Genomic DNA, 15,028 nt, shown 5'->3' with positions numbered 1-15,028 from the left:
TGGAATGTCAGGTCCATGAATCAAGGCAAATTGGAAGTGGTCAAACAAGAGATGGCAAGAGTGAATGTCGACATTCTAGGAATCTGCAACTAAAATGGATTGGAATGGGTGAATTTAACTCAGATGACCGTTATATCTACTACTGCGGGCAGGAATCCCTTGGAAGAAATGGAGTAGCCATCATGGTCAACAAAAGAATTCGAAATGCAGTACTTGCATGCAATCTCAAAAATGACAGAATGATCTCTGTTCGTTTCCAAGGCAAACCATTCAATATCACAGTAATCCAAGTCTATGCCCCAACCAGTAACATGAAGAAGCTGAAGTTGAACGGTTCTATGAAGACCTACAAGACCTTTTAGAACTAACACCCAAAAAAGATGTCCTTTTCATTATAGGGGACTGGAATGCAAAAGTAGGAAGTCAAGAAACATCTGGAGTAACAGGAAAATTTGGCCTTGGAATACGGAATGAAGCAGGGCAAAGACTAATAGAGTTTTGCCAAGAGAATGCACTGGTAATAGCAAACACCCTCTTCCAACAACACAAGAGAAGCCTCTATACATGGACATCACCAGATGGTCAACACCAAAATCAGATTGATTATATTCTTTGCAGCTAAAGATGGAGAAGCTCTATACAGTCAACCAAAACAAGACCAGGAGCTGACTGTGGCTCATCATGAAATCCTTATTGCCAAATTCAGACTTAAATTGAAGAAAGTAGGGAAAACCATTAGACCATGTAGGTATGACCTAAATTAAATCCCTTATGATTATACAGTGGAAGTGAGAAATAGATTTAAGGGCCTAGATCTGATAGATAGAGTGCCTGATGAACTATGGAACGAGGTCCGTGACACTGTACAGGAGACAGGGATCAAGACCATCCCCATGGAAAAGAAATGCAAAAAAGCAAAATGGCTGTCTGGGGAGGCCTTACAAATAGCTGTGAAAAGAAGAGAAGCAAAAAGCAAAGGAGAAAAGGAAAGATATAAGCATCTGAATGCAGAGTTCCAAAGAATAGCAAGAAGAGATAAGAAAGCCTTCCTCAGTGATCAATGCAAAGAAATAGAGGAAAACAACAGAATGGGAAGATTAGAGATCTCTTCACGAAAATGAGAGATACCAAGGGAACATTTCATGCAAAGATGGGCGCAATAAAGGACAGAAATGGTATGGACCTAACAGAAGCAGAAGATATTAAGAAGAGGTGGCAAGAATACACAGAAGAACTGTACAAAAAAGATCTTCACAACCCAGATAATCACGATGGTATGATCACTCACCTACAGCCAGACATCCTGGAATGTGAAGTCAAGTGGGCCTTAGAAAGCATCACTACGAACAAAGCTAGTGGAGGTGATGGAATTCCAGTTGAGCTATTTCAAATCCTGAAAGATGATGCTGTGCAAGTGCTGCACTCGATATGCCAGCAAATTTGGAAAACTCAGCAGTGGCCACAGGACTGGAAAAGGTCAGTTTTCATTCCAATCCCAAAGAAAAGCTATGTCAAAGAATGCTCAAACTACTACACAATTGCACTCATCTCTGCTACTGCTGCTGCTGCTAAGTCGCTTCAGTCGTGTCTGACTCTGTGCCATCCCATAGACGGCAGCCACCACGCTCCCCCGTCCCTGGGATTCTCCAGGTAAAAACACTGAAGTGGGTTGCCATTTCCTTCTCCAGCACTCATCTCACATGCTAGTAAAGTAATGCTCAAAATTCTCCAAGCCAGGCTTCAGCAATATGTGAACCATGAACTTCCTGATGTTCAAGCTGGTTTTAGAAAAGGCAGAGGAACCAGAGATCAAATTGCCACATCTGCTGGATCATGGAAAAAGCAAGAGAGTTCCAGAAAAACATCTATTTATGCTTTATTGGCTATGCCAAAGCCTTTGTGTGGATCACAATAAACTGTGGAAAATTCTTCAAGAGATGGGAATACCAGACCACCTGATCTGCCTCTTGAGAAATTTGTATGCAGGTCAGGAAGCAACAGTTAGAACTGGACATGGAACAACAGACCGGTTCCAAATAGGAAAAGGAGTACGTCAAGGCTGTATATTGTCACCCTGCTGATTTAACTTATATGCAGAGTACATTATGAGAAACGCTGGACTTGAAGAAACACAAGCTGGAATCAAGATTGCACGGAGAAATATCAATAACCTCAGATATGCAGATGACACCACCCTTATGGTAGAAAGTGAAGAGGAACTAAAAAGCCTCTTGATGAAAGTGAAAGTGGAGAGTGTAAAAGTTGGCTTAAAGCTCAACATTCAGAAAATTAAGATCATGGCATCTGGTACCATCACTTCATGGGAAACAGATGGGGAAACAGTGGAAACAGTGTCAGACTTGATTTTTGGGGGCTCCAAAATCACTGCAGATGGTGACTGCAGCCATGAAATTAAAAGATGCTTACTCCTTGGAAGGAAAGTTATGACCAACCTAGATAGCATATTCAAAAGCAGAGACATTACTTTGCCAACAAAGGTCCATCTAGTCAAGGCTATGGTTTCTCCTGTGGTCATGTATGGATGTGAGAGTTGGACTGTGAAGAAGCTGAGCACCGAAGAATTGATGCTATTTAACTGTGGTGTTGGAGAAGACTCTTGAGAGTCCCTTGGACTGCAAGGAGATCCAACCAGTCCATTCTGAAGGAGATCAGCCCTGGGATTTCTTTGGAAGGAATGATGCTAAAGTTGAAACTCCAATACTTTGGCCACCTCATGCGAAGAGTTGACTCATTGGAAAAGACTCTGATGCTGGGAGGGATTGGGGCAGGAGAAGGGGACGACAGAGGATGAGATGGCTGGATGGCATCACGGACTCGATGGACGTGAGTCTGAGTGAACTCCGGGAGTTGGTGATGGACAGGGAGGCCTGGCATGCTGCCATTCATGGGGTCTCAAAGAGTCGGACACGACTGAGCGACTAAACTGAACTGAACTAACATCTATAGTAAGAAAACGTATTCTATCCACAAAATTGTGAAGAAATAAAAAGAAGTCTATGCTGGTTTTGCTTTTACAACTCAACCAGTCCCTGTGCATGGTAAGTATTTAGTTAAGATGGAAAATGCATTAAATTTATACAATAAGATATTTTGAGAGAGCAAGAGAGAGACTACATTCCCATAGCATTTTTTTTACAGTGTATTGTTGTAATTGTTCTATTTTAGGATTTGTTATTATTTATCTCTTAATGTGCCTAATTTATAAATTAAACTTTATCATCAGTCAATTCAGTTCAGTTCAGTCACTCAGTCGTGTCCAACTCTTTGCAACCCCATGAATCACAGCACGCCAGGCCTCCCTGTCCATCACCAACTCCTGGAGTTCACTTAAACTCATGTCCATCGAGTTGGTGATGCCATCCAGCCATCATAGGTATCTATATATAGGAAAAACACAGTATATATAGGGTTTTGTACTATTCACAGTTTCACACATCCACTATGCATCTTAGAATGTATCCCCTGTGAATAAGGGGGGACTACTGTATACAAGGTTGTTCATCTGAGATAGAAATAGCTTTATTTCTCCCTTTCCAATCTCAATGTCTCTATTTATTTTTCTTGCCTTTGTGTTTTGGGTAGAATCCCCAGTACCATGTTGGGTAGAAAGTATGAGAACTGTCATTCTTTTATTGTTCCTGATCTTAGGAGGAGAGAAATAAGTCTTTCACCATTAAGCATGAAGTTAGCTGTGAGTTTTTTGTAGATGTCTTTTATCAGAATGAGGAAGTTCTATTTTATTCCTTGTTTGTTGAGCTTCTTTTATTTATTAGAGGAAGATATTGGATTTTTGCAAATGTTTTTCTCTGTTTATTGGACAGGATATATTTTTGCCATAATTATTGACTTTAAAGAAAAAGAAAAAAATATTGGGGTATATAAGCAAAAAGACAAAGTGACTGTAAGAAAAAAAATCAAATCATCATCAGAAGTATCAATATCAATGCTTGATACCAGAAGACAATGGAGTAACATATGTAAGACACTAAAGTAAATGTGAGCTGAAGATTTTATGTTCAGTCAACTTTCAAACATAAAGGCAAAAAACAACCAAAATATAAGAATTCAGACAATAATGTTACCATGAGCCCACATAGCCTAGGCCTAAATTTAAAGCATAAACTTTAAAAATCATAACAAGTCAATTTTAAATAAATTTTGGAAGCACATATTTTTAGGAAAAAATAGCTTACCAAACTAACACTAAACGCAACAGAAAATGAGAAGAGACTTTACTCATTAAAGAAATTACACCAATCACACAGAGAAACACAGCAGGCTTCCAGAAAACAGGAAAAAAACAAACATTTCCAAACTCATTTCATGAAACTAGGATAAACTTGAGAACCATGAGAATAAGGAAAATGAACAATTAGGTGAACTTATGAATATAAATGCAAATATCCTAAGAATATATTAGCACTACATAACCACAGCACTATGTAAAATTATTGTCTATTGTGACCAAGTTATGTTTTTTGCAGTAATATAGAAATAGTTTAATAGTAGAAAATTAATATATTTCATAATATTAAGAGATTGAAAGAGAACAACACAGTTCATCTCAATAGATGGAGCAAAACCAGGCATCAAATAAAATTTTATCAACACTCACTAACAATAAAGCAATTAGCACAGAAAAAATATAAGGGAACTGCCTTAATTTGTTTAAGGACATGCCTCTAAATCTACTTTCATAGTACTTCATATTAAAGGGAAGAAATAAAACCCTCATTATTTAGATACAATATGATTATCTACATTAAAAATAAAAGATAATACATGAACCCATTTTGTTAACTGAGTGTTCAATTGCATTTTTATTCTTTATTATTATTTTATTCTCATTTAGCTACAAATAAAAATTAGCAAATGAATTTTTAGCAGTACATTGTACTATGTTAGAAATAGATTTAACAAAAGATATGCAATGTTTCTACAGAAAAATCAGAAAACTTCATTTTTAAATTAAATAAATTTAAATAAATGAAGAAATAATTGAGAATTAACATAGTAAAGATGTCAATTCTTCCAAAATAAATGTATAAATTCATGCCACTCAAAATACTAATATGTTTTTCATGGAATGTAACAAGTCAATTTTAAAATTAATGTGTAATGCAAAGGTCCAGTAATAGCTCCAAGAACTTTAGAGAAAATTAAAGTTGAAGATTTTTACCACCAGATATCAAAATACATTATAAAGCTATTGTAATATGATAACATCACATTGGTAGATTTAGATAAATTAACCAATGGAACAAAACAGAGAGCTCAGAACCAGATCCATGCATATGCAGGAGCCATCTAAGTCAGAGAAGATGTTGAAGATTAGAGCACAGATGACAAGCTGTCTACAAATGGTGCTGGGACATATATGGGGATAAAAACTTACTACATACTGAACCAAAAAGCAACTTTTGGTGTGGTAGGGATCTAAAAGTAAAAAGCAAAATCCTTAAAACCTGGAGAATACTCAAATCAGCTTTCTGACACAGAAAGTGTTCTTTAAGTAAAACACAAAAAGCATAAATAAAAATTAACAAATTCAACTATATTAAAAGCTTCTGTTCATCAAAAGACACCAAAAACATATGCAACACATATCAGAAACTAACAATTTTGTTAATATGATAAAAGATTAGCATATGTGTATATATATATGTGTGTGTGTGTGTATTCACTCCCACAAACATATATTTTCTACATACCTATAAAATAAGTAGTAAATTTAAAATATTGATAAAGCATATGAAGCCAATGTTATAAAAGAAACTCAAACAGATTAAAAAAGCAGATGAAATCTGTTCACTCTCATGCACAATCATAAAACCAATCATTAAAAGCACAATGGAAAACTATTTCATACCTGTGTGATAGGCAAAAATATTTAAAGACTTGAGGAAGATTTGAAGAAAGGGGATGCTTAACATGTTAACGGGTATGTACTGATACAACCCCTTTGGGAATATTTGACACCATCTAACTAATTTGAGGATAGTCATACCCTTCAATTCCCTTTCTAGGCATATAGAGCTGCATTCATACCTATGAACATGCGTAACTATGCCCATCATCTGATGAGTGGACAAATAACTTGTGTCATATTTATAAAATGGAATATGATACAAATAAAAATGACTAGAGCTACAAGCATCAACATAGATGAATCTGAAAAATAAAAAAATCACAGAGGATATATAAAAGGCAGTTTACAGAAAAATTACTATCTGACATCACTTAGATGAAAATCTGAACTACATGAAACAGTACTAAAAATATTAAAGCTACCTAAATGTACCATAAAAGAACATACACTTTATGAAAATGATAAACACCAAAGTTCAATGCACAGTTACCTTTGCCAGTGTGATAAGAGATTCAACTGAATTGTTTGTGATTTTTTGTGTGTGTGTTCAGAGGTACTTAGTATTTGTTCTGCTATTCTCTACACCTTTTTGTGTGTCCAAAATATAAGAATTAAAAATGTTTAAAGAGAGAAAAATATGATCATGAGAGATGTTTTGAATATATTACAGGGAAACAGAGTGAAATATATATAAACACCCACAATATGCACCATAGATTTTTTTAAAAATGCATGAAACCATAAATGCAAACTAATGTCAAGAATCCAAAGCACTTGCTGGATTATGGTTGTTTTTATTTGTGTTTTCTACTTCATTTTTTCTAGTGAGCATAACTGGCTCTTAACAACTCTATTAAAGTTAATTAATAAACATGTTTAATGTCACAGTTATAATAAATGATAATCAATACACTTGTGCTGAAATGTCAATCAGAAAAATGCTTCACAACAACACTTCTCCATAAAATATTTTGACTTAGTTGAGAAAATAACTCTTCAACAGGACAATATCCTATTTCTCTGTAAGCTTCTGGATTAAAAACAGATGTCAGAAAGTGAAACAGGCCTATATATGAAGCACTAAAATACTGCAATTGACTTGCAGTGCTCTCTGACATTTTACACACATGGTCGGTCTCCACTCTGCCTTTTCGGTTCTAGGGGAAGAACTAATGCCTTTCACTGGAGTGTGAAATCGCTGTCAAAGCATGCCTTTTTCACATCTAATGTTCTGCTTCTTTTTCACACAAAGATAAGACAGCACTGCAGTCTTCCCTCGAATCTGGGAAATGGATATAATTGAAGCACGATTTGCACTAGGGCTTTGTTTTTAACTCACCTCCTCAGTGAAGATGCCTCGTCTCCTCAGAGCAGAAGCTGGGTGTGGGTGTGCAGGGCTCCCATATCTCTCTACCCAGCCCAGCCTGTAATAAAGCAGAAATAATAAAAATGCCATATGGCAATTATATGCCAATAAAATGGACAACTTGGGAGAAATGGACAAATTCTTAGAAAAGTACAACTTTCCAAAACTCGACCAGGAAGAAATAGAAAATCTTAACAGACCCATCACAAGCACAGAAATTGAAACTGTAATCAGAAATCTTCCAGCAAACAAAAGCCCAGGTCCAGACGGCTTCACAGCTGAATTCTATCAAAAATTTAGAGAAGAGCTAACACCTATCCTACTCAAACTCTTCTAGAAAATTGCAGAGGAAGGCAAACTTCCAAACTCATTCTATGAGGCCACCATCACCCTAATACCAAAACCTGACAAAGATCCCACAAAAAAAGAAAACTACAGGCCAATATCACTGATGAACATAGATGCAAAAATCCTTAACAAAATTCTAGCAATCAGAATCCAACAACACATTAAAAAGATCATACTTCATGACCAAGTGGGCTTTATCCCAGGGATGCAAGGATTCTTCAATATCCACAAATCAATCAATGTAATACACCACATTAACAAATTGAAAAATAAAAGCCATATGATTATCTCAATAGATGCAGAGAAAGCCTTTGACAAAATTCAACATCCATTTATGATAAAAACTCTCCAGAAAGCAGGAATAGAAGGAACATACCTCAATGTAATAAATGCTATATATGACAAACCCACAGCAAACATTATCCTCAATGGTGAAAAATTGAAAGCATTTCCCTTAAAGTCAGGAACAAGACAAGGGTGCCCACTTTCACCATTACTATTCAACATAGTTTTGGAAGTTTTGGCCATAGCAGTCAGAGCAGAAAAAGAAATAAGAGGAATCCAAATTGGAAAAGAAGAAGTAAAACTCTCACTGTTTGCAGATGATATGATCCTCTACATAGAAAACCCTAAAGACTCCACCAGAAAATTACTAGAGCTAATCAATGAATATAGTAAAGTTGCAGGATATAAAATCAACACACAGAAATCCCTTGCATTCCTATACACTAATAATGAGAAAATAGAGAAATTAAGGAAACAATTCCATTCACCATTTCAATGAAAAGAATAAAATACTTAGGAATATATCTACCTAAAGAAACTAAAGACCTATATATAGAAAACTATAAAACACTAGTGAAAGAAATCAAGGAGGACACTAATAGATGGAGAAATATACCGTGTTCATGGGTCAGAAGAATCAATATGGTGAAAATGAGTATACTACCCAAAGTAATCTATAGATTCACTGCAAACCCTATCAAGCTACCAATGGTATTTTTCACAGAGCTAGAACAAGTAATTTCACAATTTGTATGGAAATACAAAAAACCTTGAATAGCCAAAGCAATCTTGAGAAAGAAGAATGGAACTGGAGGAATCAACCTGCCTGACTTCAGGCTCTACTACAAAACCACAGTCATCAAGACAGCATGGTACTGGCACAAAGACAAAAATATAGATGAATGGAACAAAATAGAAAGCCCAGAGATAAATCCATGCACCTATGGACACCTTATCTTTGACAAAGGAGGCAAGAAAATACAATGGAGAAAAGACAATCTCTTTAACAAGTGGTGCTGGGAAAACTGGTCAACCACTTGTAAAAGAATGAAACTAGAACTCTAACACCATACACAAAAATAAACTCAAAATGGATTAAAGATCTAAATATAAGACCAGAAACTATAAAACTCCCAGAGGAGAACATAGGCAAAACACTCTCTGACATAAATCACAGAAGGATCCTCTATGACCCACCTCCCAGAATATTGGAAATAAAAGCAAAAATAAATAAATGGGACCTAATTAAAACTAAAAGCTTCTGCACAACAAAGGAAACTATAAACAAGGTGAAAAGACAGCCTTCAGAATGGGAGAAAACAATAGCAAATGAAGCAACGGACAAAGAATTAATCTCAAAAATATACAAGCAACTCCTGAAGCTCAATTCCAGAAAAATAAACAACTCAATCAAAAAATGGGCCAAAGAACTAAACAGACATTTCTCCAAAGAAGACATACAAATGGCTAACACATGAAAAAATTTTCAATGTCACTCATTATCAGAGAAATGCAAATCAAAACCACAATGAGGTATCATTTCATGCCAGTCAGAATGGCTGCGATCCAAAAGTCTACATGCCATAAATGCTGGAGAGGGTGTGGAGAAAAGGGAACCCTCTTACACTGTTGGTGGGAATGCAAACTAGTACAGCCACTATGGAGAACAGTGTGGAGATTCCTTAAAAAACTGGAAATAGAACTGCCATATGACCCAGCCTGCCATACATACCGAGGAAACCAGAATTGAAAGAGACACATGTACCCCAATGTTCATCGCAGCACTGCTTATAATAGCCAGGACATGGAAGCAACCTAGATGTCCATCAGCAGACAAATGGATAAGAAAGCTGTGGTACATATACACAATGGAGTATTATTCAGCCATTAAAAAGAATACATTTGAATCAGTTTTAATGAGGTGGATGAAACTAGAGCCTATTATACAGAGTGAAGTAAGCCAGAAAGAAACACACCAATACAGTATACTAATGCATATATATGGAATTTAGAAAGATGATAACGATAACCCTGTATGTGAGACAGCAAAAGAGACACAGATGTATAGAACAGTCTTTTGGACTCTGTGGGAGAGGGCGAGGGTGGGATGATTTGGGGGAATGGCATTGAAACATGTTTATTATCATATGTGAAACAAATCACCAGTCCAGGTTCGATGCATGATACAGGATGCTCGGGATTGGTGCACTGGGATGACCCAGAGGGATGGTATGAGGAGGGAGGTGGGAGGGGGGTTCAAGATGGGGAACATGTGCACACCCATTGTGGATTCATGATGAAGTATGGCAAAACCAATACAATATTGTAAAGTAATTAGCCTCCAATTAAAATAAATAAATTTATTAAAAAATAATAAAAGTTCCTAATAGTCAAAAAATAAATAAATAAAAATGCTGTATGCATCCATGCACCAACTGACTCCTACCAAAGAAACAAAGGTATATCCCAGGTCATGTAAAGGAAAGGGTTCTGGAGCTATAGGATCAGTTGTTGGTCATATTACAGATGAAGGCTAGGAACCTCAGATAATCCACACCACCTGTATTGAGGGTCCTAGCTAACGTATGATCAAAATATCACACCCAAATCTGATCTGATGCTCACTTGGTGCTTGATACTGTGTTAAATGCTTTACAGTCATCATTTCAATTCATTTTCCTAGAAACTCTATTAGTAAGATTCTATCTTATCAGCCCATGTTGTAGATCAAGAAACTGAAGGTCAGAGAGAAGTAAATGACTTGCCAAGGCCCTGAAACTAGTAGATGATGGAGTGGGGATTGGAACCAGATACCCTATCTCATGGGGGAAGGCAATGGCACCCCACTCCAGTACTCTTGCCTGGAAAATCCCATGGACGAAGGAGCCTAGTGGGCTGCAGTCCATGGGGTCGCTAAGAGTCGGACATGGCTGAGCGACTTCACTTTCACTTTTCACTTTCATACATTGGAGAAGGGAATGGCAACCCACTCCAGTGTTCTTGCCTGGAGAATCCCAGGGATGGTGGAGCCTGGTGGGCTGCCGTCTATGGGGTCGCACAGAGTCGGACACGACTGAAGCAACTTAGCAGCAGCAGCAGCAGCCTATCTCATACCTGAACCCTTAATCTCTCAACACCTGTCCTCAGAACCATCCAGAGAGTGCATGCTTCACCTACATCATCCCTTTTAATTCTCCTCTTATAGTCATTAGTGGTGGATATTTTAATCCCTGTTTACTGCTGAAATAACTGAGTCTCTGAGAGATCTAAGAACATGCCCAAACAACCAGAGGTCTCCTACTTCAAAACCTAAGCATTAAGCACTAGGTCAACACTCTCTCTCACAGATTCACAACCAAGATTCAGTCTCTCCTCGAAGTCCTTCCTTCCTCGGTTTCTCCTTCTGCAGAAGAAAGAGAATCCATTGCCTACCTTGAAAATCTTAATGGCTTTTACAGAGATCAAAAGAGATTCAGTGTAAAAGAACTTTGGAAAGTATAAGGACTCAAATTTGCACCCATATTTCAGTTAAGTTTCTTTATCAAGTATAAACTACTAGAAAATACCATATCTCTCCCATTGGTGTTTGAATGCTGTGAGTAATAACACATTCCCTCTTCTCTGTTCATAGCAGAACTCATAAGATTATTCCATTATCTAGCCTTTTCCTCAGAGAAGGCAATGGCAACCCACTCCAGTACTCTTGCCTGGAAAATCCCATGGACAGAGGAGCCTGGTAGGCTGCAGTCCATGGGGTCGCACAGAGTTGGACATGACTGAAGCGACTTAGCAGCAGCAGCAGCAGCCTTTTCCTGGATAGTCCTGTACTTTGAAGCTAAGCTGACTTTATCTCCAGGTTCCAGGGTGGACTCTGATAACCCAAAGTCAATCAAAATCATCTCAGTCCCCTGGACATAGTGATTCCTTCTGTTAACTTTGGCTTAAGGCAAGCAGCACATTCATTTCTCTGAATAGGGGACTTAAATAAATATGGGCTGATGAATGTGTCCTGATGACATGGTAGCCAGAGGTGAAGTGGGAAACCAGGGTAGCCATTGTCCCCCACAGTACTAACATCATCACAAGTGGAAATGAGACAGACCTGAGACCTGGGACTCTTACCTGCAACTCTGCAAAGCTTGCACCTGGACACACCTCTCCTCAAACAACAAAATACAAAGAAACTGTATCACAGCCACTATGGAAGATGGTATGAAGATTCCTTAAAAAACTAGGAATAAAACCATAATATGACCAGCAATCCCACTCCTTGGCATATACCCTGGGGAAACCAAAATTGAAAAAGACACACGTATCCCATTATTCACTGCAGCACTATTTACAATAGCTAGAACATGGAAGCAACCTAGCTGTCCATCAACAGATGAATGGATAAAGAAACTGTGGTACATATGCACAATGGAATATTACTCAGCTATAAAAAGAAACACATTAGAGTCAGTTCTGATGAGGTGGATGAACCCAGAACCTATTATACAGAGTGAAGTAAGTCAGGGAAAGATAAATAACATATTCTAATGCACATATACAGAATCTAGAAAAATGGTACTGAAGAATTTATTGCTGAAGGGCAGCAGTGGAGAAAGACAGAGAAAAGACTTATGGATATGGGAAGAGGGGAGGAGAGGGTGAGATATATGGAATGAGTAACATGGAAACTTATATTACCATATGTAAAATAGATAGCCAATAGGAATTTGCTGTATGGCTCAGGAAACTAAAACCAGGGCTCTGTATCAACCTAGAGGGGTGGGATGGGGAGGGAGATGGGAGGGAGTTTTAAGATGGAGGGGATATATGTATACTGATGGCTGATTCATGCTGAGGTTTGGAAGAAAACAAAATTCTGTGAGGCAATTACCCTTCAGTAAAAAAAATTAAAAGAAAAAAATGGAAAGAAATTGCATTAGACAAAAAAACAACTGTGTGCATGAACAGTTGGGGCCAAATTCTGGATACAAAGACAAAAAAAACCCCAACTGCCATTGGGAGCAAAAAAACTTTCTATATCCTTCTCATAGGTAAGTATTTTTAGGACAACTTCATTCAAATTAGCATATATAGTCTCCAATTCATCCTTGCTATAGAAGTCACAAGTATTATTTCATCCAACTAATTTGTTTTAAAAAGCAATCTCCTCCCTCCCTTCTTTCAACCGCCATTACTGTCTCATTTTTCTAAAGCACTAACATTTTATGGCTTTTGTGGGCAGTGGTGGGGGAGGGAGGCATTTCCTAGCATAAGTAATGAGCTCCTCGTTGTGTTTCCATTCAGAAAAGGCAAGGACTGCAGGTGAATAACTAACATGTATTTCACAATTGAACATTTATTAAACATAATTTCCTCCCATCGATTTGTTCTAAATTTCATCTTGCTCTGTGAATTTCAAGAATCCTTTCTTTCACCAGGAAGCGCCACTGTGGAAGCCTCTATATTTTTCCTTGTAAAATAAAAAATGTGATCAAAATCAAATAATGTGTTTTTAGTATGAAAATGTTATTGTCAAAGAACTGTGAACTCAACAACGAAAGACATTTTTTCTATCTCCTTAAAAGAGGAGTTTTGAGATGAAGAAAATAAAACAGGTGTGTTTCCTCCACTCCAGAACTGGCCCTCACATAGTACTCAGATTTCTCTTCTGTGCCTCTTTCCAGTTTTGTATTTCCTAGGTGGCCTATTAACCTTACTTGGAGCCAGGAAAAAGCTAATTTCCATTAACTAGCTCCTAGTAAATTGTCTCCTTAAATGCTCTTAAATCCACCCCTTCTTTTATCCATCACAACACCTGCTACCACACTTCAAAGCCCCTCCGCTCTCACCTAGATTACTCAACAGCCTTCTCACCATTTTCTACGCCATTCTATTTCTCCCTCTTACAGTGTCTATGCCTTATTCCTGCTGGAAATATCTTCCTAAAAGGCAGATCTGATGTAAAATTCCTATGTGAAACCTCTCAACAGCTGTCTTATCACCCAGATAAAATTCCAACTCTATGGTCTGGTGTCAAGACCCTTGAGGATCTGGTGCTAATGTGTGAACGGCCATGTGCCTGGCCGCTCCAGTGATGTATCTCTGCTGCATTACAACTTGCTCATTGCACTCACTGTAATGGGTCTCTGACAAAACAGAGTAGGGCTGAATTTTGAAAGAAAAGCTTTTTAATAAAATAAGCTCTTTTTCCTATATATTTTTCTAAAAGTTTTTCTTTCCATAGGTTTTTAAGTCCTTTAGCCTTGATTTTCGTGTAAATTAGGAACTTGTCATTATTGTCTTTCATATGAGCAAACTAGTTGAATCAACAGCATTTAACCAATTAATATCCTTAAAGTGGACATTTTAAATTTGGGGATTTTTAAAAGAGATCTTAGAAAGGTTTTCTGAGGTTAAGCAAGCAACAGTTCATTCAAATCTGACCCCAGCTGGTTTTTCAGTGTAGAATGGATTTCTTAAACAAAATACAAACAGCACAATTGATAGATTTAGCACATTAAACTTCATCAGGAGGCACTATGAACACAATGAAAAGATCGCCTATAGACTTAAAATATACATTCATCACACACATATTTAACAAAGGTCTAATATAAATGGTATGTAAAGAACTCAAATTAATTTTTAAAAAGAGCAAAACAACAACAAAAACAACAACAGAGACATGGGCTAAAGTTTTTCAAGAGTTTTAAGAGACCACTCACAAAAGTGTCAACCTAGCAACCTGTTTAAAAATGCTCAATTTTCTTAGTCATTAGGATATACAGGATAAAAACACAAGAAAATGTCCTATGTGCTTAGAAGTTTAAGAGGGTATGTTTCATGTCATATATTTTTACTGAAATTAACAACAAACAATGGAAAGCAGCAGAAAAGAAAGGCAAATAATGGAAGTCTGTGGAGACAAAATGCTGGTGAGGATGGGACAGTGGTTAACCCTTGTGCTTTGCTGATGAGAAGGTATGCGGTAGAGCTATTTTGGTACAACAGACCTTACCTTTGTTGCACTTAATGGATCACTGCTGGGGGGCCTGGGGTTGTGGGGTTGTGGGGCTGTGGATCTGGCTTAGGGTCTTGAACCTGGAGCAAGATCTGTTTACAGAATGAGCAACACAGGAGATGAAAAA

General features: G+C 37.4%; 1 protein-coding gene across 2 annotated transcripts in view; it reads right to left on the bottom strand.

The window, feature by feature from the left end:
- PPP2R2B (protein phosphatase 2 regulatory subunit Bbeta) overlaps positions 1-15,028 on the bottom strand; it is a 704,283-nt gene that overhangs the window by 610,468 nt on the left and 78,787 nt on the right. The window contains exon 2 of one of the 2 annotated variants that reach the window (XM_044947515.2): positions 7,230-7,314. The exons of the other annotated variant lie outside the window; for it this stretch is intronic. The gene's annotated coding sequence lies outside the window, so the exon portion shown is untranslated. The remainder of the gene's footprint in view (positions 1-7,229; positions 7,315-15,028) is intronic. 2 annotated transcript variants of the gene reach the window in all.

Source organism: Bubalus bubalis, chromosome 9 (assembly GCF_019923935.1).
Source record: "Bubalus bubalis isolate 160015118507 breed Murrah chromosome 9, NDDB_SH_1, whole genome shotgun sequence".
NCBI classification, from domain to species: domain Eukaryota; kingdom Metazoa; phylum Chordata; class Mammalia; order Artiodactyla; family Bovidae; genus Bubalus; species Bubalus bubalis.
The sequence above is the reverse complement of the archived record's forward strand: the minus strand, read 5'-3'. Positions and strand labels throughout refer to the sequence as shown.